This window comes from Leptidea sinapis, chromosome 29, assembly GCF_905404315.1.
Source record: "Leptidea sinapis chromosome 29, ilLepSina1.1, whole genome shotgun sequence".
Lineage (NCBI taxonomy): Eukaryota > Metazoa > Arthropoda > Insecta > Lepidoptera > Pieridae > Leptidea > Leptidea sinapis.
In genome coordinates, this window is record NC_066293.1 from 1,383,172 (window position 1) to 1,402,570 (window position 19,399).

Sequence of the window (19,399 nt, forward strand, 5' to 3'; positions counted from 1 at the left end):
TTTTTCATCCCCCTAAATGTGAAGGGTGGTCCATACCAATTTTTATTTTTTAATTTTTTTGACATTTTTTTTTAATTTGTTTAATTGCTGACTCATCAGCATTAAAAATACACACAACTTTAAATTTTCACCCAAGTTACTTTTGTATTGCAATTTTAATATCGATAAAGCCTAAAATCATTTTTGTCATACTGGATTGCACTTAACTAAAGAATCGCTGTTGCGGGTCCCTTCCCTGAAATATGGGCGAGGGAGGCGATGGCTGGTCCATGCGTCATGGTCGTGAACGGGTACTGATTGTGGTGGCTGGATGATCCTCTCACCGGGAAATCTTATGTATGTTTTTTTTTCTATATTTTTTTTAAATCAAAGTTATTATTTATTTTTTTATATAATAGCTAGTAAAATGCTCGCAATAAAGGCATTATGCCTTTATTTTATTTACGGTATTTGTGGATTGATACATCTACTGTATTGTACTTTAAGTATGTACTCAATGACTATAACTATGTTTTAACTTATTAATTTACATTTTTTTTGACTTACTCGTGTAAGGCATTTAGTAATTGTGTATTTTGTTGCATCACTTTGCATATATTGTAATTGAAATGATTTGTAAAATTAATTTGAAAATAAGTATCTGTAAAATCATTTAGTTTTGAAAAGAGCAACCTTAGAGCTTCTTGCTCGTTCTTCTCTGAGGAAACCTGCCTTCCGATAAGCTTCCGATAGCTGTAAGAAAAAAATGACATATTTCAAGTGTAATGCAATTTACCTACGAAATAAAAATATTTTTGTTTGTTTGTTTGTTTGCCAAATCCATACAAAAATTACAATCTTACTTTAATCGCTTTAAGAAGCTTATTGCAAACGGACACTTAACTAATAGGGGTAGGTAAATTATAGAATAGGTCATTGTATTCATTTTTAAGCAGTTGGGACCCTGGACACTGGTCAAGGACCGATGACATATCAATAATACGATAATGTCTGTCCCATTTTCTCTTACCAGGACATACAGGATAAGCGATTTTCTTATGTCCGTTACTTAAAATTTACAATTAAAAAAAGTTGTTATCTATTATTTATTATTCACTTCTTCTCACCATGTCGTGTTATGGCAGAGTTTCAAGATGTACGTCCCTCTTCCTCCAATATAACCAGTTTATAAAAGTTGTTATCAATAATATTGTAATAAGCAACAGTTATCTCTTAGAATATTCATATCGTTGTAGTATCGAGGCGCCATTGTTATGTTTATTGTTTTGTTATTCAAACAATATTTATTTAAATAATATTTTAATAATAAATATTCAGATAGATATATGGATATATAGGTATAAAAGTAGTTAACAAGCCCTGACTACACATTTTTTTTATGGAATAGAAGGACAAACGAGCGTACGGGTCACCTGTTGTTAAGTGATCACCGCCCCCAAACTCTTGCAACACCAGAGGAATCACAGGAGCGTTGCTATTTTATAAATCATTGCTATTGCTACATTAAATACATACCTACAATAAAAAAATACCTATATGTTAGATTTTATTTATTGTCTGTTTGTCGGTGCGTTTTTGAAGTAACTAACTAATCTCAGAAATGGTTAAGCTGACCCGAATACGGTTTTCACGGATGTATTGTGACAAGCTCCTCGTAACATTTAATGATTGCTTCATTCCATTCAGTTCACAAACGAAAAAGTTATGTTAACTGACTTATTAGGTGCTTCAGTTGGATGTGAGAAAGTACATATTATTTGATATTTGGCAATATAGTTCAACCCTCCATTATACCACAGAATAAAACAGTAACAGAAGTATAACTCAGATATTCCTTTATTCCATGTTTGAAGTCTATGTCTTTTTTTAATATTTTACCCTTCTATTTCAATAAATATTTGTTCTCGACTCAAACATAACAGCGCTAAAGCCGTAAACCGTTATTGGACGCGACTAGGAAATTGATGTTTAAAATAGTCTCAGTAGACATCTTGAATAATGCATCACATAAATTTGAAGAAGAAGTACTTATTGATCGGCGCTGGCGCAGACGATACTGCTGTTGCCTCTTATCCAGTAGGCGAGGATTCTAAACACTGGATCCCCATTAATTCGTTGGCACAAGTTTAGCGCTCGTCACTTTAAGACTTAATGTTCAGTCTCATGATTTCAGTAATATCAGTAGCTACGGAGTATGGCCCATCAGGCCGATACACAATGTTTAATTACTGCTTTACGGTAGAAAAAAGTATAACGTGAAATAATCTTTATATTTTTATAATATACCAAAATCGAACTAAAATTGCAGTTGATTTAATAAAATATTATTTTAAAAAGCATGTGTTTTTTGTTGGAATCGTGCATTTCATAACATAAAATGGCCGAAGAGGCAATTAGTTTATTAATGTCAATGTAACAGCAGTAATTGGCGGTTCTTATCATTGGCCAATCGCTCCGTTATACATTCTTTGGTTTATACTCAAGTGAATGTGGTTTACTATTGTGTTATTTGTATTTTTGGTGATTTTTCTTAAGACTTCAATCAAAATGAAAATGTATTTAATGTCTTTATTAGTCGTGAGGTCCTGTAGCTATAGATTAAAAATTTTAGACCAAATTAAAGGCATTCATTAACATAACACTAATTTTCTTATAGTAGCCATACCATGATTATGCACCTGACAAGAAAACTGAAATTAAAACAGTCTAAAACCGATATTTTTATCCGACCGAATGACACTGAGTTGATCCACATTAAAAAAAAATCATCAGTATGACTCATTTTTATGAACAACTCTCGCTTGACTAAAAATAAAAATACGAATATTGTTTTCACAAAGAATTTGTTGTCTCTCTATATAGTTGGTTAACGGACTTTATAGTCCGTGATAACGTCATAAGAAATCATGTTTATATACGATCGTATAAATGAATCATAATAATTTTTAAGTCAAAATTGTAACAGTACCTATTATTACTGCACTCGCTGACTGATGATACTTTTTTTCATAATCAAAGAACAAGATGCTTCACAAGCAAAATCAGTCGATCGTGTCTCTCTAGGTATCACTTGTTCCACGCTCTCTCTTGCACGCTCGACTCAGACGGAATTTGACACTTTTTCGTGCATGCCGGCCGGCTTTCATCGATTTATAAGACATTATCAAGTCAAAAAAATGCAAATAAATCCAAAGACGTCTTTGGATTATTATTAGCTGTTTGTGTCCTGGATTTAGAATACATACTGTAAAAATCATTTTAAATTAAATCGAAATGTCTTATACTTGGTACCGTGTCACGGTACGGTAAATACAAAACTTCGAGAGTGTGATTTCAAGTTGACAAGCCAATATAATGTACAGATTGTAAATTGTAATGCAAAACATATACTTCACAATTCACTAAATAATGCAGTGCTGAGTACAGAAAGTTTGTCCGTGTGTACTCGATCTGAACCGGTTTTAGCTGGTTTCAAGATCAACATTAGCTAACAAAAACAAACTTACTCAACCCGTTGATCTCATTGGTTTTTTCCTGTATGTTTATAGTTATATGGAAGATACGGAGAGTGATTGTAAAATCTTTACTCCTATTCACGTTTTATTACATTAAGATTTAAGTTGTAATGTGTTCATGAACCGATTTTAGGTGATCAACTGATAAATTGCTTGCAACTTGAATCGTCTGAAGAGATTTTCAACAAAATCGAAGCGCCAATAATTCTTGCGAAGTAAAAGTCTGTTTAGCCAATTCCTTCAGAGGGAGCGACCAACCCGACATATTTTTAATACATTCAAACGTTCGTTTATGATTACAGCGTTATAACGCATCTTTCTTTTAAAACAATTTACTGTTAAGTATCTTACGCACGCATCTTTTCTATAATTCTATTTCAAAAAACAAATTGAGTATATTGGCGAAAACAATGGTGGATGATTTGTATGACATGTTGCGGAAGCGATCGTCTTCGTTGAGGCGTAGATTTTGCAACAGTCCCAATAGATTCAAATATTTATAGTGAGGATTCAAAAGCGCTTAGTTTAAGTCTAATTGAATAAAGTTTTAAAGACTTTGACTTACTTTGGCGCTACATTGTAGGTCATCAGTCTGATGCTTTAAAGATACAGGTTGCTATAATTTTATCGTGTCTGTCTGTGGCATTGTAGCTCCCAAAGTAATGGACCGATTTGGATTTGTTTTTCTTTGTATGTTTATTACGTGGGTAACACTGAAAATGAGAATTAGAACTGACCAGTTAGAAACTTTGCTAATGAAAATTTTTTTTGAATTTCTATTTTAGAACTCTTTGGTAACCTAATGTGCATATTGCATTCATTTGTCATTTGTTTTTGTGAATTGGCGGCAAATTTAAACTCTTGTTACACGTGAAAATGAACTTACGCGAGAAAATTTTCGGTTAATGATTTATGACTTTCGTTGTGGGCTTACTAAACAACAAAGCTATGATAGGCTGCGATTAGCATTTATTAATGAAGCCTCATCTCGTACCACTATTTACAATTGGTTTAACGAGTTTAAGCGTGGACGTAGCTATCTCAATGATGATCCGCGTGAGTGACGTCCTCTAACAGCGACTACTGAAGATAACATCAGTGCTGTGTGACGCATGATAGAGAAAGATAAGAGAGTGACCTATTAGCAGATACGGGCAAGCCTAGACAATGGTATAAGTAAAGTTCAAAAAATATTACACGAACATTTAGGCGTCAGGAAGCTTTGTACCAGATGGATACTTTAATGTTAGATAAGTTCAACGGCGGTGACACAAATGCTGTATTTGACATCGTCACAGGTGATGAAAGCTGGATATATTGCTACGAACTCGAAACCAAAAGACAGTCAGCTCAGTGGGTGTTTCCTTTCGAAGATCGGCCAACAAAAGAAAGGAAGATGTGTAGAGAGGAACGAAGATTACTTCGACAAACAATAAAAGTATTGGCAACTTTCTACATTAAGCCTTCTTTTATTTTCTAAACATTTTCAGTGTTACCTAGGTATCTTATATTGAGATGTTATATTTTCTATGTCGTTTCAAATAGGTTCTACTGTAAAAAATAAATGCGGTCTGATAATGGAATCCGTGTGGATTTGAGGGATTAGGGCGCTTTTTAGATTTTTTAAACAAAAAAACAATAAATTTGTGTACTTACAGCTTCTTTTATTGAAGCGCGACTGTTGATGAAGTTTACAAATAGGAAATTTAAAGGAATCTACGTATTTCACGAATAATGGTGACAAGATAATTAAAGTACCCTAAACTTTAATTAACGCGAGTGTTATTTTTTTATGGAAGAGGAGGACAAATGAGCGTACGGGGAGGAATCACAGTAGCGTTGCCGGCCTTTGAGAATAGTTACCCATTAGCTTTTAGAGGTAGCCATGTCGTATTGTCCTGGAAAAACCGTACAAGGAAGCTCATTCCATATCTTTGTAGTACGTGGAAGAAAGCTCCTTTAAAACCGCACTGTGGAGGACCGCCACACGTCCAGATGGTGGGAATTATCTAATTTAAGGCGTGTGTATTTCAATAATAATAAAAATGTCACTTTTGCGAAAAAACCTAACGTGAATATATTTATAATTACTTACATCGTTTAAAAACTACAAGAAACCAAATTCAAAGGGAATGAAATAAGTAGGTACAATTAATGAACTGATGTTGAACGGTTTTGGGGCTGTAAGTTGGGCACCTGAATTCCATAAGAGAACCGTGCTCTAGCGCAGCACTTACTATCTATAAATATACTTTTTTAGAATTATAAGACTCGTCACAGTTACCACGTTTTAGCGCTACTCGTAAATAAAAATATGCAAATGTAATATACTTATGTATGGACTTGATTTTCCTTAATCAATTAAGTAACTATTTCCTTAATGAACTTACAAAATGTAAAATATAAAAAATACCGACTTCAAACAGACACAAAGGTAGCTAAAGCAAAGTAATTAAAACAAAAACATACTTTAAATAATTTTCTCTATATTTTGGTGGTAATCTATATATATAAAAATGAATTGCTGTTCGTTAGTCTCGCTAAAACTCGAGAACGGCTGGACCGATTTGGCTAATTTTGGTCTTGAATTATTTGTGGAAGTACAGGGAAGGTTTAAAAGGTAATATAATAAATAGGAAAATGCTTGGAATTAAATAAAAACAACAAATTTGTTTTTCCTTTGATGCGTACCCCGTCGAATTTATTGACGCAACGGTTTGACAGTTATGCTGTGAAACAATTTTATCACAACAACAGGATGCAATTCTTGATTTTATGATATATCATTGACAAATTCATAAAAAAACATAATTTTATTTATTATATACAGAACAACGTCTGTCGAGTCAGCTAGTTACTAATAACAATGACTGAACCAATACTTTTGTTTTGTCATGACATTAAATGTCAATTTTGGTATGCATTATTAATATTGAATTGCGTAAATTAAGTTTAACTTTTTACTGTAGTACTCATATAGCCACCTACACCTACCATCCTCATAATACTACCTGAATGGATACAATGGATTTTTTTGGGCAAAAGTTTCAGAAAAAATTATTCAATGATTTGAAATTTGAAGTTCTCTAACGTCATAATATGGAAATAGGAAATAAGGAAATGGTGTTATTATAGTATTTAGAATCACTTTTTATCTACTGTTGTTGAGGAAAATAATGTATCTACAAATTATTGTAAGTGGATCACCTGAATTGGATCTTATTTCTTATTGGAAATATATTACACGATTGTGTTTTTTTGCTTACGGAAAATAATTTAATTTAGAAAACTTGAACCGTTTATTAACTTTGACCTTTTTTCATTGTCAATAGAATATCTTTTTAAATAAAGAGTATAATATAGTATATTAAATAAAACTAAGTAGGTAAATATCACGAGAACCAGCAATTCACGCAACGACTTAAAGAGTTGCACATAATATTTGCAAATAAATAAAATAAACCTTGATTAAAACGCTGGCTGAATCGAAAGCGTTCACTGGCTGGTTGTATAAAGCCGTTCCAATGCCCGACAAGAAAATAAAAAAATAAACTCACAATCGATAATGCGCGGGAAAACAATAGCGCGAATGTTGACACTGTTTTCTAACAACGCGAAATGGCCGTCTTCGTGTTGTCTCGGCGGGTAGACTTGGCGAGTGGAGAGCAACTGAGGTTACTGCCTAGTGCCTACTGGTATTGAGTTCAAGTAACGCTAGCTATTATGTTTTTGTCGTGGTTCAGCTGTGGAATCGGGCAAATCTAAATATGGCTGGGCATACATAATGCAAACAACAGGTGAAAGCGCCGTGATTTTCACATAATGCATACAGTTCGGACAGCGACTACTAGTATATTAATTATTTGCAGGCATCAAATTATTATGTCTGAGTTTTATTGAGTAGCGTGGAATATTATATTTAGTATCAAATGAAAAATATTATGCTTGTCATAAGAGCTATAATTTTAACAACTTTAAAAGAAATGGGTGCGTATTCAGTTGAATCTTCTAACTAGTGAAGTCGTTTACCGAAACTCATAGTTGTAGGAATTTAGTTAATTCAAATTCAAATATTTTTATTCAAAATAGGATTTATAATCACTTATTGAACGTCAAAATCTACCACCCATTCAAAAGAGACTGCCTCAGACCTGAGAAGAACGGGCGCAAGAAACTCAGCGGGCTTTTTTTTTATATAAAATATGGATTACAATGTAATATCGTACAATAAACATTTATAATTAAAGAGCCTGAGGGTGTTCGCTTTAATCCCAGTCCGTGGTGTCATTAAGAAAATCGTTTATGCTATAATAACCTTTCCCACACAAACGTTTTTTAACAATTCTTTTAAATTTCGTAACACATTTGTTTTGTACATTTTCTGGGATCATATTGTAGAAGCATATACATCGCACAACAAAAGACTTACTAACTCGACCCAACCGAGTAGTAGGCACAACAAGTTTATGTTTGTTCCTCGTGTTAACATTATGAATGTCACAGTTTCTAGAAAATTCCTCAATGTGCTTATGAACATACAAAACATTATCAAAAATGTATTGAGAAGCAACAGTAAAAATGTTTATTTCTTTAAATTTTTCTCTTAATGATTCTTTAGGACCTAGGTTATAAATCGCGCGAATAGCCCTCTTCTGCAGCACAAAGATAGTATTAATATCGGCCGCACTGCCCCATAACAATATATTATGATATTATAATGAATTCGAAATACGCATTAAAATCACTCAGTGAACCCATCTATCTTTTGCCTCAACGTCCTGATAAGAACGGACGCAACAAACTCGGCAAGCTTTTTTTTTAAATGTTTCGTCACAATTTCATTTCCTACATTACAATTTATTGTTAAATAACCTGAGGGCAGTCGCTCTGTAGTATTATTAAGAAAGCCATTTACATTCTATTTTTTTATTAGTGCATATTATTTTAATCGAATGATCGAATAAATTATTGTGCAAATTTGCTTTATTTATTTTCGCTATTATTTTTATTGAATAGGAGGAAAAACGAGCGTACGGGTCACCTGGTGTTAAGTGATCACTGGCGCCCACAATCTATTGCAAACACCAGAGGAATCACAGGAGCATTGCCGGCTTTTCAGGAAGGTGTACGTGTGTATTTTCACATTTTGCATGCCTTTGAGCTATTTTTTTTATAAAATATACACGTCGTATCAATCAATGATGCGCTATTATAATTATTACGAATTATAAAATAAACAAACTAAAAATCTATTCAAACCTTAGCTTTGCCTCGGTATTGACATATGCATGGCCTTTTCTACTCGCATCAAACCTAACATACGTGCTCTACTTACTTGGCCCCCTTTTCAATATATCCCCGAGCTGATCATGGAATGTACTTCGCCTAGTTAGATTTTTCCCGGCACTTTCGTCCATATTATCACTATCTGTCACTACCTCTTCTTTTACTCCACATCACTCTCTTTCGTCACTGTCTCTTAATCTGTTCCACATACACTACACAGAGCTCTCGTATCAACCCTACACGTCTTATAGTCATTTCATGTGCTACATCTTTATAATAATTTCGGATATTGTATACCTAAAGAAAGATCCTCACCTGTAGTCCTTGATTATTTCTTTAACTTCCATAAGGGTGATTATGATGTATGGTTAGAATGAAAATATCATTGTCGTCACATATTATTTATTCAGCGACTACACTAGCACACGGTTCAGAGTTTATTGCGTGACTGCGCGTCTTAAAACAGATACATAAAATTTACATACAAAGTACAATCATGTCGATACATACGAATATGTTTTTCCATTTCGCTACACTTCTTTCGTATCTTCCATATTTAACAATCCCTTCTTTAATGCTCCTATCACTCATATACTGTAATATCTGGGACATAATATTAGTTTTGATTTTACAATTTTTATTTAAGAGAAAAGTTAAGAAAAATCAAAGAACGCCTGGGCACATACAGTTTGGCCTGCTTCTTCCCCTGCCAACGACACTCTGATAGCGGTCGCGATTACATACATACAACATGTCCTGGGATGTCGGATTACACTGGTCAACGCTCGTGTGCTTCTTTTGTAGGGTGAATAAAGTGTTGTTCCTATGAATCGATAAACTTAGAGAAATAGTGTGTTTATACTATACTTAGTTGCCTGGAAAACTGACAACCGACGACAATACAGCGGAAAACTAATATTTTTTTTTAAATACACAAACTTGTTATCAACGTATGTCAATTAGTGAAAATTAATCTATATTAGATGATAAGTGAAAACCAAAAAATATCTAGTGGGAAAAACTTAAGATAAATATTGGTGGCAGTTGTCGAAGACAATCAAATACTATATTAGAATTTAGAAGAGTTGTTTTTTGAAATTTCATTCCTCAATGGGTTTTCCCATAGTTTTTGATTATACTGCGAAATGTAAAAATAAATGTTGTTGTTATAGATTGTGAGGGTTTACAGGTCAATTTTCTTTGTAGTACAATTACAAATAGGGCCATGACAGAGAGATGTACAGAAGGATTGTTTTTTTTTTTTCAATATAATACTTAGGCTGTCAGTAGGTACTCTTGTGATTCCTCTGGTGTTGTAGGAGAGTTTTGGCGGTGATCTCTTAGACACATATATCAGGTGCCCTGTGCACTCGTTTGTTGTACTCGGAAAATAAAATTGTCAACGCGCCTAATGAATTTTTCACCTCAAAAATGTCTATCAAAACAACATCAAGTCAATGAGTACCGACATTATCATCGGCAGCAAGAATCTTAACGCTGACTACAACTCAGATCAAAATTGAGTGTTACATAAGAAAGTAACTATTTCTCGCCATACCCATCTGTTTCGTATATTATTAGAGTACATTATATAGATGATAATGATGCATGGTTCTTGTGTGGTTCTGCGCAGGCCACCTAATATTGTATAATATTATATTAAGTAGGCTAAATTTTCATATGATTTAAAAGATGGGCTGGAAGTTTCTTATGAATTCTTCTCCCCATGACAAAGCCCCTTTACGAACTGATATAGCTTCATGATGTTTACCAAGTGTTGTTGCAATATGTTATGTTATTGTCACTCCCTATGGTAAGTAAATATATTTCTATTTCTAAATTAAGTGCGTGTCAAACACCTTTGTCCTACTAGATGGGTAGTTAATAAATTTGATAACAAGCATAATTATAATAAAAAAAAATATTGCTCATGTCGCTAAAGAAGACATCACTAAATCTGGTGATGAAGATTTAACGAAATTGAAAGATCAATAATGCAGCCAGCACTAGTATAAAGTGGTATACACGAGGCTATCCAGTGACTTCGTATGAAAGTAATAACTTGGCGTTAGGTAGGTAGTAGTGTCCTTAGAAAATCAGAAATAAACTCACTCTTATTATAACTAAATTATATATTTTTCCTTCTTATAAGAAAAGAGAAAAAGTTCTGGTGCAGCACGATTTATATAATGTGAGAAACCTGTAAAGGAATTGCGCAGAGGAAATTAAAAATCAAAATTTCTCTTTATTTAATATTTGCATTTGTAATTTGAGTAATTTTCATCACATTATATTTTAGTTTTGTTCAACATTACACTTTATGTTATTACCAGGTGACCCGGCAAATGTTGTTTTGTGTTCGGCTGTTTTTTCTCCGAGTTAATTTACAAATCCGACTATCACGAAAACGTCTTTTCATTATTTGGGTTACTATATAGCATATATTATATGACACTCACAAAAATTTGGCTTTCTATTGGTAACAGAATTTTCAAAATCAGTTCAGTAGATCCAGAGATAAATGCCGGCAACGCTTCTGTGATTCCTCTGGTGTTGCAAGAGAATGTTGGCGGTGGAGATCACTTAACACCGTGACCCGTTCGCTCGTTTGTGCTCCTTTTACATAAAAAAAATAAAGATTAGCCTCTAGAAAATTGTGATAATGATTTTAAATTAAAGAAAGTATTTTATTTTTACGTAAATTTTTCAATGTTATATTATTCTGCAATTCGGGACGGTCCAGCCGTTTTCCAAATATAAGTGTTTGTGTGTTAAGAATAAACATAATATTGTATAATTTATGTAAATTTGAACTAAGTATTTTTACGATGATCTCACTAATAGGTATTATAAACGCTATAGTTTGTAAGGATTGATAGGTACGGATGTACATGATGATGGGTAGCTACTGCAATATGCTCCTATAAACTGTGTATACGACTTATTTTAGTCAGCATAAACATGTAGAATTTTAGAAACGCGTGAGCAAGCCACGTAGAGCTGGCCGTAGGTAAAACATGACAAGCCCAAATGCCTGCTTCTTTTAAGGTTTGACCCTGCGATTTGTTGATAGTTCATTGAAAATACGACTTTTTATTGGAACTGCATGCGTTTAAAATTAATAACTCCACCGCCCGCAGTCGCTAAATCGCCCCTGCGCCTGTCCCATTCGCCCACCACCGGACCGTGCCTAATTTCGCACACTTGGTTTTCGTCATCGTCATAACTATTAAAAAATCAAGTTTAAATACCAGATGTGATAAAAGAATATATATTGCGATAAAAGTATCAATTTGTTACAACCAAATTATGTGCGTCACAAATAAATTATCAATTTTTATTGTATTTATGGTTCACTATTTTGGCGAAAATTGCTTACACATAAAAGAGAGATATATACTGTACTTTTGCTTTATAGGATTATTTAATTTAAGATAAACATTATCACTATATATACGAGTAACTCCAACGGTTTGTGCGGCCCACGCCAGAATGGCTCGCCGATGATGGGTCACACTATATCTTTATAAATTATGGCTAGCCCTTAGACACAGTACTACAAGCGGGTTCAATGCGGGCGTGCCCCCTTACACTTTCTGTCCTCAGCACTGTCCGCTTACTGGGTTGCTGGCGGAAACCAGCAGCATAGTCACGTTAAGGCGTCGCCATAAGGATAGCAGGCGACACCTCCGAGAGGGTACGAGAAGGAGGTGAGGGACGGGCGGTAGGTACATTAACGCTTACACGTACGGGGACAGCCAACGGTGTCGAGTCGAATTTCGCTGATTCAAAACTCGCTGGCGAAGCAATGCATGTCCCACGTCGCGTGTTGATGTTATTGGCCTCTGTTGACCTATTAACAAGTGTATTGTTGCGCAACATCCCTACTTCAGCTTGCAGGTCCCTGATGGTGTTCTGAGATGCCTCTGATTTCAACACTACATCTGCCAGGCTAGCCTTGAGGTTTATGATGAACTTCAGCAACCTGGTGACGTCGACACGGTCGAAGGTGACGGGTAGTAACTTGTGCAAGTTCCTTGCCACGAAAGACGGCACGTCCTCAGGATCAGTCACTTTCAGGAGATTTATCATGTCCTGAAGACTTCTCTCTCCCCTTTCATCCCTCCTGCGGGACGGCATCTGATCTGTTTTCATCAAAACCTCGTACAGGAGCGTCTTGGCGTCGATGATCTCCTCACTCGTGAAATTTGACGCACAGATCTGGATGATACTGATCTCGTCCATACTATGAATAATTGCGTGCTAAAAGTGCGTGTATAAACACAAATCGTAGCAGAATGAACTCTCAAGAAAGCTCATAACATATGGATAATAATACAATCGTTGAGGTTCAAATCTCCCGTTCTCTCGGCACAGTTTTTCATTATTATTAATACTATATGAAGTTATAAATATATATGTGGGAGTCAGTCAATATAATAGTAGATGGTGTAACAAGGGGTGAGCAGTGTCTTATGTCACGGGTGCAGCGTGTATGGTGAGCGTTTCGAACTTTATGGTTAAATCCCTTTATGGTGATCAATAAAATTAAATGTTTAAGGATTTAAGAATAAATTCAAATATTTTTATTCAAAATAGGCTTCAAAATCACTTATTGAACGTCAAAAACTACCACCCATTCAAAAGAGACTGCCTCAGACCTGAGAAGAATGGGCGCAAGAAACTCGGCGGGCTTTTTTTTTTAATATAAAAATATAGAGTGCAGCCACGGATTTGAGCTCACCCAAAAATAAGACTTATTTCGAGGAATATACTCAACTTTTAGTACCAACTGCGATAAAATAAGAACAAACTTATAAGAAATAATGTATTTATTCAAAATAATCTTATTAACAAATTAAAATGTGGTCGATTCATAATCATTAATTTTTTTTCGCTTATCAATTTAAGACATTAGATAGGTTTCAATCAGCATTTATCTTATTTTAGTGTTCCAAGTACAAATTCATTCAGTCCTTAGAGCTTGAATGAAATTCAGTACAATATTATGTCAGTTTTAAGAGGTTTGAAAAACTATAAGTTTTTTTTATTTATTTATTTAATAGGAAGCCCACGTTGTATACAATGCATTACCTTATGGTATATTTACACGTTAATTACTAATATTATTTAACATCGTATACCCCATTTACGGGCTAACTCGACATGCAATTAATTACTTAATTAAATTACAAGTACTTAAAAACATTATTAACATATGGCAATTTCCTCGTTTACTTACTATCTAAATTACTTTATAAATTAGTTACCTACACAAAAATATAAAAAGCTTATAACTCTAAACAAAAAAAAAAATTTATATAAACTAAATTTAAAATACAGCAACTATTATTAAAAACAAAAAAACGAATGATATTATTTAATTAAATGATTTTTAATTTTGCGCTTGAAAATCGATGCAGAGTTCCAAAACATGTCCAATTCTGCTATTTTAAATATATTGTTATAGGACATTACGATTCTGTTAATAGGGGCGGTCCTACCTAGGTTACTCTTTGTAATTATTGGCATAAAAGTAATTTTATTTTTAATAATATGTGAACGTGCATTTTGTCTTGGAACTGCTAACCTTATTCTGTTTAATAAGTTCGGGCTATCAATAGCTCCATTTACAATTTTATGCAAAAACAGAGATCTATTGAGTTTCTACGATTGCATAGTGATATGGTTTTATAAAGTTTTAAGAGATCGTTGGTATTATTAATTTCTTTTAATATATTGTCCTTGTAGGCTAAGTGTCGTAAGATTTTTTTTTGTACTCTTTCTATTCTGTCTTTATGCACTTGATAGTTAGGATTCCATACAACAGCAATATTCAAGTTTTAACTTCTTATCATTTAATTAAATAGCGTTAATTTTGTGGATGATCTTTTAAATTCTTTTGTACTTCTTATTATGAAACCTAAAAGTTGTAGAGCATTACTCACCAGATTATCAATATGTGGTATGAAACTCAACTTACAATCTAGAATGATCCCGAGATCATTTATTTGATTGACGGTTTCTAATATGTTGCCATTTATACTGTAATCAAAATTAATATTTCTTATTTTTCTGCTGAAGGTGATACTGTAACATTTCAAATGATTTAATTTTAGATTATTTTCATTGCACCAAACCGAAAGTCTATCTAAATCCTGTTGCATATTCCTTGAGTCTTCAATATTATTTATTTCACTATACATCTTGAGGTCATCTGCATAAAGATGGAATTGACAAAACTTAAAACATTTGACTATATCATTAATGAAAATAACGTGGGGCCAAGATTGGAACCCTGCGGAACACTAGATGTCGCAATAAAAGTATTTGACTGCCATCATCATCATCTAACATCATTCACGGTTTTTTAAAAATGAGCCCATCCATTGAATAAGATTCCCACAAATACCGTATGCCCCAAGTTTTGCCAACAAAATGCGGTGATCAACGACATCAAATGCATTTGCTAAATCTGTGTAAACACAGTCAATTTGATTTGAACTATCTATGGCAACTGATAAATCATCGACAAACAATGCTAAATTAGATATAGTAGACCTCTTTTTAAGAAAGCCAAGCTGGTTCTGTATCATTATTGATCTTAAGTGCCAAGATAATATCGGACAGATTAATGATTCAAATACTCTTGAAAATACTGATAATATACAAATGGGTCTATACTTAGTTATATCTTTTCTGTCACCACTCTTAAACACAGGGACTACTCTAGCCTTTTTCCTCAGTTGACGTATGAAATTGCCAATTCGCAAAAGCATAAATGACCTTCCTATTAAATGGCAGCAATGTATAGGTAATAACGGTAATTATTTTGATTAAATAAATATGTAAAATTTAAAAAAATATAGAATTTCAATTTTTCTTTCGACAATTTCATACTTTAACCCCTAATATTTATCCAGTAGGAGCCTTCTCTTACACTCGCGATTTGTATGTCACTTTGTTTTAGGTATGCACGTACGCATTGCACAAAATAAAGGTTAACAATCAATCTCAATTTTTTTCGACGTCTGCACAGCTTTCACAGTCTAAATTATGCTTTTACTAGTAACTTTTACATTTGTTATTTATATTATTATTTATCTAATCTATCTAAAAATGATTTATTTATCAAAATTATTATAAATACATATGTGAAGTATTAGACACAAGTAGGAGACATTCTTGTAGGTTCCGCAAACATATTGGTTAAATTTGAATAGATTTAAGAATTTTATACTTAGAGGCCATTCTAAAATATTGTATTTAAAATCTTCGCAAAAAATCAGTTTTTACGGTTTGAAATAAAACTGCATCGATAACCTTCTCAAACTATCAAAGTTAGTACAGGGTGGTCTGTACACAAGACACTGTGGTGTCAAAAAAAATTTTTTCAAAAAAACAACCGACTTCAAAAACACTATTCCAAAACAATAGATATAATGTGCACTAAAAAGTATAAATATGATTGCGTATTTTTATACAATCTAATTAATTAATCTAATTCTAGTTACGATTATTGTTATTTTTGGAATCGGTGTCCTTCCGCCGCGACCCGCTCTCGCCTCCTCACGACTCAAGCACATCTCACCTATAACTATGTATGTAGTAACAAGCCTATCTTGGATGACACTGACTCCAAAAATTACAATAATCGAAACTAGAAGTAGATTAATTAATTAGATTGTATAAAAATACGCAATTATTTTTATACTTCTTATTGCATATTATATCTCGTCGTTGCAAAGTCAAAATCTCTTATGTGACGTTTTAATTAAAATGCGGTTTTTTGCATTTTCGTATACAGAATTTCAAGAGCTATCGACTTCAAAAACTCTCTCAATGTTCATATCTAGACAATTGACTCAGCCAGAACTCTTTTTTAAAATATCCTATGTGTGAGCTTGCATTCACTTGTAAAGCAAAATCTCTCATGTGCTTGAGATGACACATAAGAGGTTTCACTCACCATTTTTATTCAAATTGTTGCAAGTTACAGCTCCTATGTGATCTCAACGTATTCTAGATTTCGCGCCATTTTTAGAAAGAGAGCGAAATAACAACTAACCAACGCATCGGAAGTGAGACGGAACGAAAACAAATACATCACGCCACTGCTAGTTCAAGGCCACCTTCATTGCAGTTTTTACTGTCGCGTGGAAACATCTTCCGTTATTTCTTTCTTTTGTTTTAAGTGTTACACAACTGGTGGATAGATAATTTAAACTTTTTTGAGCAAACCTGTGCTTGTTGAATGTTTCTAAAATGAATAGCTTTAAAAGTACTGGCCGGGGACAACGTATATTGAATTTAGTGTTGAAACCTGAGACTACCGATAAAGAAAACATATAACAATCTAAGGACCCAACTTTTTTGCCGCCCGATGAGTCACTTATTATGCCTGAAGATCTTGGAATTGAAGCTGAACCTACGAGGTCTGATTAGTACATTGTTGACAACAAAGACAATAATAATTACGTGGTGTTATCTACTCAGACGTCGCCCTCTCTTTTACGGTCAACAGCAGATTTAATCAGTACCGACATTGAAGAATAGCTCACTATAATATCTAATCAACCTGTCAACTATCGTAATGAGGTAAGCAGAACCTGAACCCTATTTATCTATTGATAAACGTAATAGTCCCCCCCTATTACTGGGCCTCTGTCCTTAGGTATCTTAAAGGGCTGTATATTAATTTAGAACCGAAATAGTTTTTGTATAGTTAGGTATTCTCATAATCAAGAGGTAAGCCACTATTTAAAACGTTAACCTACGATTTTATCCATTAAATAAAGTGTTCTTTACTGGGCAAAGTCTCTGTAGAAAAAAAACACAGCGCCGCGCGCAAAGATAAATAAAGTAAACCAGCAAGCCAAATTACAACTTACTCAGCCTCCGCTTCCAGACAAAAATACGATATTAGATACTTATAACTCTAAACAAAAAAAAAAAATTTATATAAACTAAATTTAAAATACAGCAACTATTATTAAAAACAAAAAAACGAATGATATTATTTAATTAAATGATTTTTAATTTTGCGCTTGAAAATCGATGCAGAGTTCCAAAACATGTCCAATTCTGCTATTTTAAATATATTGTTATAGGACATTACGATTCTGTTAATAGGGGCGGTCCTACCTAGGTTACTCTTTGTAATTATTGGCATAAAAGTAATTTTATTTTTAATAATATGTGAACGTGCATTTTGTCTTGGAACTGCTAACCTTATTCTGTTTAATAAGTTCGGGCTATCAATAGCTCCATTTACAATTTTATGCAAAAACAGAGATCTATTGAGTTTCTACGATTGCATAGTGATATGGTTTTATAAAGTTTTAAGAGATCGTTGGTATTATTAATTTCTTTTAATATATTGTCCTTGTAGGCTAAGTGTCGTAAGATTTTTTTTTGTACTCTTTCTATTCTGTCTTTATGCACTTGATAGTTAGGATTCCATACAACAGCAATATTCAAGTTTTAACTTCTTATCATTTAATTAAATAGCGTTAATTTTGTGGATGATCTTTTAAATTCTTTTGTACTTCTTATTATGAAACCTAAAAGTTGTAGAGCATTACTCACCAGATTATCAATATGTGGTATGAAACTCAACTTACAATCTAGAATGATCCCGAGATCATTTATTTGATTGACGGTTTCTAATATGTTGCCATTTATACTGTAATCAAAATTAATATTTCTTATTTTTCTGCTGAAGGTGATACTGTAACATTTCAAATGATTTAATTTTAGATTATTTTCATTGCACCAAACCGAAAGTCTATCTAAATCCTGTTGCATATTCCTTGAGTCTTCAATATTATTTATTTCACTATACATCTTGAGGTCATCTGCATAAAGATGGAATTGACAAAACTTAAAACATTTGACTATATCATTAATGAAAATAACGTGGGGCCAAGATTGGAACCCTGCGGAACACTAGATGTCGCAATAAAAGTATTTGACTGCCATCATCATCATCTAACATCATTCACGGTTTTTTAAAAATGAGCCCATCCATTGAATAAGATTCCCACAAATACCGTATGCCCCAAGTTTTGCCAACAAAATGCGGTGATCAACGACATCAAATGCATTTGCTAAATCTGTGTAAACACAGTCAATTTGATTTGAACTATCTATGGCAACTGATAAATCATCGACAAACAATGCTAAATTAGATATAGTAGACCTCTTTTTAAGAAAGCCAAGCTGGTTCTGTATCATTATTGATCTTAAGTGCCAAGATAATATCGGACAGATTAATGATTCAAATACTCTTGAAAATACTGATAATATACAAATGGGTCTATACTTAGTTATATCTTTTCTGTCACCACTCTTAAACACAGGGACTACTCTAGCCTTTTTCCTCAGTTGACGTATGAAATTGCCAATTCGCAAAAGCATAAATGACCTTCCTATTAAATGGCAGCAATGTATAGGTAATAACGGTAATTATTTTGATTAAATAAATATGTAAAATTTAAAAAAATATAGAATTTCAATTTTTCTTTCGACAATTTCATACTTTAACCCCTAATATTTATCCAGTAGGAGCCTTCTCTTACACTCGCGATTTGTATGTC

The 19,399-nt window shown here is 33.4% G+C and overlaps 1 protein-coding gene across 1 annotated transcript in view; it reads right to left on the bottom strand.

Moving 5' to 3' along the window:
- LOC126973278 (gamma-interferon-inducible lysosomal thiol reductase-like) overlaps positions 1-7,233 on the bottom strand; it is a 29,838-nt gene extending 22,605 nt beyond the window's left edge. Inside the window, exon 1 of the mRNA XM_050820492.1 lies at positions 7,073-7,233. The gene's annotated coding sequence lies outside the window, so the exon portion shown is untranslated. The remainder of the gene's footprint in view (positions 1-7,072) is intronic.
- Between the last annotated feature and the right edge of the window lie 12,166 nt (positions 7,234-19,399).